The sequence below is a fragment of the Oncorhynchus gorbuscha genome, linkage group LG22 (assembly GCF_021184085.1).
Source record: "Oncorhynchus gorbuscha isolate QuinsamMale2020 ecotype Even-year linkage group LG22, OgorEven_v1.0, whole genome shotgun sequence".
Taxonomy (NCBI): Eukaryota; Metazoa; Chordata; class Actinopteri; order Salmoniformes; family Salmonidae; genus Oncorhynchus; species Oncorhynchus gorbuscha.
In genome coordinates, this window is record NC_060194.1 from 6,399,568 (window position 1) to 6,407,776 (window position 8,209).

Below are 8,209 nucleotides of genomic sequence, written 5' to 3' on the forward strand. Positions count from 1 at the left end.
TGTATTTATACAGATATAACATGTGCTCTGTGATGTACTAGTGTGTTTATTCTCCCACTTGGATGGCACGTCCATAAGCTTTAAATTGAGGGCCAGGTTGTGAGGATGGGTAATGTACTGTAAAGTACACATTAATTACAAGTAAGTACTCCTCAAGATACACAGGATTTAGCTAGTTAAAATGAAGTGTAACACCTAGTAACTACATTGTACTTATGTAGATATTTCATGTACTCTGGTGTACTAGTGTCTTTATTTTTCACTTGGAATGGCGCTTTCAGAACGTACTTTGCAGGTACACTATAATTACTAGTAAGTACCCTCAAGATATACTTCATTTGAACTAGCTAAATCCTGTGTAAAAACTAGTAATTACATTGTACTTATGTGAATTTTGCATGTACTCAATGGTGTACTAGTGTGTTTATTCTCACAGTTGGATGGCGCTTCCAGAAATGTAAAAAATGAGGGTCAGGATGTCTGGATGGGTATAAGATCCCTTTTAGTTACAAGTAAGTACCCCGCATGATACACTTCATTTTAATTAGTAATTAGTGATTACATTGTACTTAGGCAAACATTAAATGTACTATGCTTTGAAATAGTATCTTAATAGTATCTTATTCTCGCTATACACCAAGTCACTTGGCTCTGTCATAACCTCACATGGTCTCTCCTATCATTGCTATGCAGACGACACACAATTAATCTTCTCCTTTCCCCCTTCTGATGACCAGGTGGCGAATCGCATCTCTGCATGTCTGGCAGACATATCAGTGTGGATGACGGATCACCGCCTCAAGCTGAACCTCGGCAAGACGGAGCTGCTCTTCCTCCCGGGGAAGGACTGCCCGTTCCATGATCTCGCCATCACGGTTGACAACTCCATTGTGTCCTCCTCCCAGAGCGCTAAGAACCTTGGCGTGATCCTGGACAACACCCTGTCGTTCTCAACTAACATCAAGGCGGTGGCCCGTTCCTGTAGGTTCATGCTCTACAACATCCGCAGAGTACGACCCTGCCTCACACAGGAAGCGGCGCAGGTCCTAATCCAGGCACTTGTCATCTCCCGTCTGGATTACTGCAACTCGCTGTTGGCTGGGCTCCCTGCCTGTGCCATTAAACCCCTACAACTCATCCAGAATGCCGCAGCCCGTCTGGTGTTCAACCTTCCCAAGTTCTCTCACGTCACCCCGCTCCTCCGCTCTCTCCACTGGCTTCCAGTTGAAGCTCGCATCCGCTACAAGACCATGGTGCTTGCCTACGGAGCTGTGAGGGGAACGGTACCCCAGTACCTCCAGGCTCTGATCAGGCCCTACACCCAAACAAGGGCACTGCGTTCATCCACCTCTGGCCTGCTCGCCTCCCTACCACTGACGAAGTACAGTTCCCGCTCAGCCCAGTCAAAACTGTTCGCTGCTCTGGCCCCCCAATGGTGGAACAAACTCCCTCACGACGCCAGGACAGCGGAGTCAATCACCACCTTCCGGAGACACCTGAAACCCCACCTTGTCATGTTTGTCATTTATTATCATGTCTTGTCCCTGTGCTCCCCATTCTGTTCGTTTCCCTCTGCTGGTCTTATTGGGTTCTTTCCCTCCTTCTATCCCTCTCTCTCCCCCTCCCTCTCTCACTCTCTCGCTCTCTCTTCTCTCTATCGTTCCGTTCCTGCTCCCAGCTGTTCCTATTCCCCTAATCATCATTTAGTCTTCCCACACCTGTTCCCGATCCTTTCCCCTGATTAGAGTCCCTATTTATTCCTTTGTGTTCCGTTCCTGTCCCGTCGGTTCCTTGTTTTGTATTCACCATGCTGTGATTGTGTTTCGCCCTGTCCTGTCGTGTTTTTTGCCTTCATCAGATGCTGCGTGTGAGCAGGTGTCTCTGTCTACTACGGCCTGCGCCTACCCGGCGACCTGCAGTCTGTGGCCGCTTCTCTTGTTATTCCCCTCTACAGACTAGAGGATTTCTGTTATTCCCTGTTTGGACTTGAATAAACTCTGTTTCTGTTAAGTCGCTTTTGGGTCCTCTATCACCTGCATGACAGAAGGAACCGACCAAGGAATGGACCCAGCGACTTCAGACGCTCGTTACACTGCCGTCGAGATCCAAGGAGCCATGCTCGGCAGACACGAGCAGGAATTGTCTGCTGCTCGCCATGCCGTGGAGAACCTGGCCGCTCAGGTTTCCGACCTCTCTGGACAGTTCCAGAGTCTACGTCTCGTGCCACCTGTTACTTCCTGGCCTGCCGAGCCTCCAGAACCTAGGGTTAATAACCCACCTTGCTACTCCGGGCAGCCCACTGAGTGCCGCTCCTTTCTCACGCAGTGTGAGATTGTGTTCTCTCTCCAACCCAACACATACTCTAGAGAGAGCTCGGGTTGCTTACGTCATTTCACTCCTTACTGGCCGGGCTCGAGAATGGGGCACAGCTATCTGGGAGGCAAGGGCTGATTGCTCTAACAAGTTCCAGAACTTTAAAGAGGAGATGATTCGGGTTTTTGACCGTTCAGTTTTTGGTAGGGAGGCTTCTAGGGCCCTGGCTTCCTTATGCCAAGGTGAACGGTCCATAACGGATTATTCTATTGAGTTTCGCACTCTTGCTGCCTCTAGTGAGTGGAACGAGCCGGCGCTGCTCGCTCGTTTTCTGGAGGGACTCCACGCAGTGGTTAAGGATGAGATTCTCTCCCGGGAGGTTCCATCAGATGTGGACTCTTTGATTGCTCTCGCCATCCGCATAGAACGACGGGTAGATCTTCGTCACCGGGCTCGTGGAAGAGAGCTCGCATCAACGGTGTTTCCCTGCTCCGCATCGCAACCATCTCCCTCCTCTGGCTTTGAGACTGAGCCCATGCAGCTGGGAGGGATTCGCATCTCGACTAAGGAGAGGGAACGGAGGATCACCAACCGCCTGTGCCTCTATTGCGGAGTTGCTGGACATTTTGTTAATTCATGTCCAGTAAGAGGCCAGAGCCCATCAGTAAGCGGAGGGCTACTGGTGAGCGCTACTACTCAGGTCCCTTCATCTAGATCTTGTACTACTATGTCGGTCCATCTACGCTGGACCGGTTCGGGTGCTACATGCAGTGCCTTGATTGACTCTGGGGCTGAGGGTTGTTTCATGGACGAAGCATGGGTTCGGAAACATAACATTCCTTTCAGACCGTTAGACAGGCCTACGCCCATGTTTGCCTTAGATGGTAGTCATCTTCCCAGTATCAAATTTGAGACACTACCTTAACTCTCACAGTATCTGGTAACCACAGTGAGACTATTTCTTTTTTTGATTTTCCGTTCACCGTTTACACCTGTTGTTTTGGGTCATCCCTGGCTAGTATGTCATAATCCTTCTATTAATTGGTCTAGTAATTCTATCCTATCCTGGAACGTTTCTTGTCATGTGAAGTGTTTAATGTCTGCCATCCCTCCCGTTTCTTCTGTCCCTACTTCTCAGGAGGAACCTGGCGATTTGACAGGAGTGCCGGAGGAATATCATGATCTGCGCACGGTCTTCAGTCGGTCCCGAGCCAACTCCCTTCCTCCTCACCGGTCGTATGATTGTAGTATTGATCTCCTTCCGGGGACCACTCCTCCTCGAGGTAGACTATACTCTCTGTCGGCTCCCGAACGTAAGGCTCTCGAGGATTATTTGTCTGTGTCTCTTGACGCCGGTACCATAGTGCCTTCTTCTTCTCCGGCCGGGCGGGGTTCTTTTTGTTAAGAAGAAGGACGGTACTCTGCGCCCCTGCGTGGATTATCGAGGGCTGAATGACATAACGGTTAAGAATCGTTATCCGCTTCCCCTTATGTCATCAGCCTTCGAGATTCTGCAGGGAGCCAGGTGCTTTACTAAGTTGGACCTTCGTAACGCTTACCATCTCGTGCGCATCAGAGAGGGGGACGAGTGGAAAACGGCGTTTAACACTCCGTTAGGGCATTTTGAGTACCGGGTTCTGCCGTTCGGTCTCGCCAATGCGCCAGCTGTTTTTCAGGCATTAGTTAATGATGTTCTGAGAGACATGCTGAACATTTTTGTTTTTGTCTATCTTGACGATATCCTGATTTTTTCTCCGTCACTCGAGATTCATGTTCAGCACGTTCGACGTGTTCTACAGCGCCTTTTAGAGAATTGTCTCTACGTAAAGGCTGAGAAGTGCTCTTTTCATGTCTCCTCCGTTACTTTTCTCGGTTCCGTTATTTCCGCTGAAGGCATTCAGATGGATTCCGCTAAGGTCCAAGCTGTCAGTGATTGGCCCGTTCCAAGGTCACGTGTCGAGTTGCAGCGCTTTTTAGGTTTCGCTAATTTCTATCGGCGTTTCATTCGTAATTTCGGTCAAGTTGCTGCCCCTCTCACAGCTCTTACTTCTGTCAAGACGTGTTTTAAGTGGTCCGGTTCCGCCCAGGGAGCTTTTGATCTTCTAAAAGAACGTTTTACGTCCGCTCCTATCCTCGTTACTCCTGACGTCACTAGACAATTCATTGTCGAGGTTGACGCTTCAGAGGTAGGCGTGGGAGCCATTCTATCCCAGCGCTTCCAGTCTGACGATAAGGTTCATCCTTGCGCTTATTTTTCTCATCGCCTGTCGCCATCTGAGCGCAACTATGATGTGGGTAACCGTGAACTGCTCGCCATCCGCTTAGCCCTAGGCGAATGGCGACAGTGGTTGGAGGGGGCGACCGTTCCTTTTGTCGTTTGGACAGACCATAAGAACCTTGAGTACATCCGTTCTGCCAAACGACTTAATGCCCGTCAAGCTCGTTGGGCGTTGTTTTTCGCTCGTTTCGAGTTTGTGATTTCTTACCGTCCGGGTAGCAAGAACACCAAGCCTGATGCCTTATCCCGTCTGTTTAGTTCTTCTGTGGCTTCTACTGATCCCGAGGGGATTCTTCCTTATGGGCGTGTTGTCGGGTTAACAGTCTGGGGAATTGAAAGACAGGTTAAGCAAGCACTCACGCACACTGCGTCGCCGCGCGCTGTCCTAGTAACCTCCTTTTCGTTCCTGTTTCCACTCGTCTGGCTGTTCTTCAGTGGGCTCACTCTGCCAAGTTAGCTGGTCATCCCGGTGTTCGAGGCACTCTTGCGTCTATTCGCCAGCGCTTTTGGTGGCCGACTCAGGAGCGTGACACGCGCCGTTTCGTGGCTGCTTGTTCGGACTGCGCGCAGACTAAGTCGGGTAACTCTCCTCCTGCCGGTCGTCTCAGACCGCTCCCCATTCCTTCTCGACCATGGTCTCACATTGCCTTAGACTTCATTACCGGTCTGCCTTTGTCTGCGGGGAAGACTGTGATTCTGACGGTTGTCGATAGGTTCTCTAAGGCGGCACATTTCATTCCCCTCGCTAAACTTCCTTCCGCTAAGGAGACGGCACAAATCATTATTGAGAATGTATTCAGAATTCATGGCCTCCCGTTAGACGCCGTTTCAGACAGAGGCCCGCAATTCACGTCACAGTTTTGGAGGGAGTTCTGTCGTTTGATTGGTGCGTCCGTCAGTCTCTCTTCCGGGTTTCATCCCCAGTCTAACGGTCAAGCAGAGAGGGCCAATCAGACGATTGGTCGCATACTACGCAGCCTTTCTTTCAGAAACCCTGCGTCTTGGGCAGAACAGCTCCCCTGGGCAGAATACGCTCACAATTCGCTTCCTTCGTCTGCTACCGGGTTATCTCCGTTTCAGAGTAGTCTGGGTTACCAGCCTCCTCTGTTCTCATCCCAGCTTGCCGAGTCCAGCGTTCCCTCCGCTCAAGCGTTTGTCCAACGTTGTGAGCGCACCTGGAGGAGGGTGAGGTCTGCACTTTGCCGTTACAGGGCACAGACGGTGAGAGCCGCCAATAAACGCAGGATTAAGAGTCCAAGGTATTGTTGCGGCCAGAGAGTGTGGCTTTCCACTCGCAACCTTCCTCTTACGACAGCTTCTCGTAAGTTGACTCCGCGGTTCATTGGTCCGTTCCGTGTCTCCCAGGTCGTCAATCCTGTCGCTGTGCGACTGCTTCTTCCGCGACATCTTCGTCGCGTCCATCCTGTCTTCCATGTCTCCTGTGTTAAGCCCTTTCTTCGCACCCCCGTTCGTCTTCCCTCCCCCCTCCCGTCCTTGTCGAGAGCGCACCTATTTACAAGGTACATAAGATCATGGACATGCGTTCTCGGGACGGGGTCACCAATACTTAGTGGATTGGGAGGGTTACGGTCCTGAGGAGAGGAGTTGGGTTCCGTCTCGGGACGTGCTGGACCGTTCACTCATCGATGATTTCCTCCGTTGCCGCCAGGATTCCTCCTCGAGTGCGCCAGGAGGCGCTCGGTGAGTGGGGGGGTACTGTCATGTTTGTCATTTATTATCATGTCTTGTCCCTGTGCTCCCCATTCTGTTCGTTTCCCTCTGCTGGTCTTATTGGGTTCTTTCCCTCCTTCTATCCCTCTCTCTCCCCCTCCCTCTCTCACTCTCTCGCTCTCTCTTCTCTCTATCGTTCCGTTCCTGCTCCCAGCTGTTCCTATTCCCCTAATCATCATTTAGTCTTCCCACACCTGTTCCCGATCCTTTCCCCTGATTAGAGTCCCTATTTATTCCTTTGTGTTCCGTTCCTGTCCCGTCGGTTCCTTGTTTTGTATTCACCATGCTGTGATTGTGTTTCGCCCTGTCCTGTCGTGTTTTTTGCCTTCATCAGATGCTGCGTGTGAGCAGGTGTCTCTGTCTACTACGGCCTGCGCCTACCCGAAAAGCGACCTGCAGTCTGTGGCCGCTTCTCTTGTTATTCCCCTCTACAGACTAGAGGATTTCTGTTATTCCCTGTTTGGACTTGAATAAACTCTGTTTCTGTTAAGTCGCTTTTGGGTCCTCTATCACCTGCATGACACACCTCTTTAAGGAATACCTAGGATAGGATAAGTAATCCTTCTCACCCCCCCCCCTTTTAAGATTTAGATGCACTATTGTAAAGTGACTGATCCACTGGATGTCATAAGGTGAATGCACCAATTTGTAAGTCGCTCTGGATAAGAGCGTCTGCTAAATGACTTAAATGTAAATGTTTAACCTGGGTCAAACGTTTTTTTGGGTAGCCTTCCACAAGCTTCCCACAATAAGTTGGGTGAATTTTGGTTCATTCGTCCTGACAGAGCTGATGTAACTGAGTCAGGTTCATAGGTCTCCTTGCTCACGCACGCTTTTTCAGTTCTGCCCACAAATCTTCTATAGGAATGAAGTCAGGTCTTTGTGATGGCCACTCCAAAATCTTGACTCGGTTGGCCTTAAGCCATTTTGTCACAACATTGGAAGTATGCTTGGGGTCAATGGCCATTTGGAAGACCCATTTGCGAACAAGCTTTAACTGATGTCTTGAGATGTTGCTTCAATATATCCATATAATTTTTCTACCTCATGATGCCATCTATTTTGTGAATTGCACCAGTCCCTCCTGCAGCAAAACACACCCATAACATGATGCTGCCACCCCCGTGCTTCACGGATGGGATGGTGTTCTTCGGCTTGCAAGCAACCCCCTTCTTCCTCTAAACATAACGATGGTCATTATGGCCAAAAAGTTCTATTTTTGTTTCATCAGACCAGAGGACATTTCTCCAAAAAGTATAATCTTAGTCCCCATGTGCAGTTGCAAACCGTTGTCTGTCTTTTTTATGGCGGTTGTGGAGCAGTGGCTTCTTCCTTGCTGAGCGGCCTTTCAGGTTATGTTGATGTAGGACTCGTTTTACTGTGGATATAGATACTTTGTACCCATTTCCTCCAGCATCTTTGCAAGGTCCTTTGCTGTTGTTCTGGGATTGATTTGCCCTGTTCGCACCAAAGTAATTTCATCTCTAGGAGACAGAATGCGTCTCCTTCCCGAGCGGTATGAGGGCTGCATGGTCCCATGCTGTTTATACTTGCGTACTGTTGTTTGTACAGATGAACGTGAAGGTAGGCCTTGAAATACATCCACAGGTACACCTCCAATTGACTCAAATTATGTCAATTAGCCTATCAGAGGCTTCTAATGCCATGACATTTCTTCTAAAGCCATTTACAAGCTGTTTAAAGGCACAGTCCACTTGGAAAGGCACACAGAACCCAAACTGGCAATGCTCGTGCGCCATCGTGCATAAATTTATTTTGTCCCCCCCACACCAAACGCGATCACGACACGCAGGTTAAAATATCAAAACAAACTCTGAACCAATTATATTCAATTAGGGACAGGTCAAAAAGCATTAAACATTTATG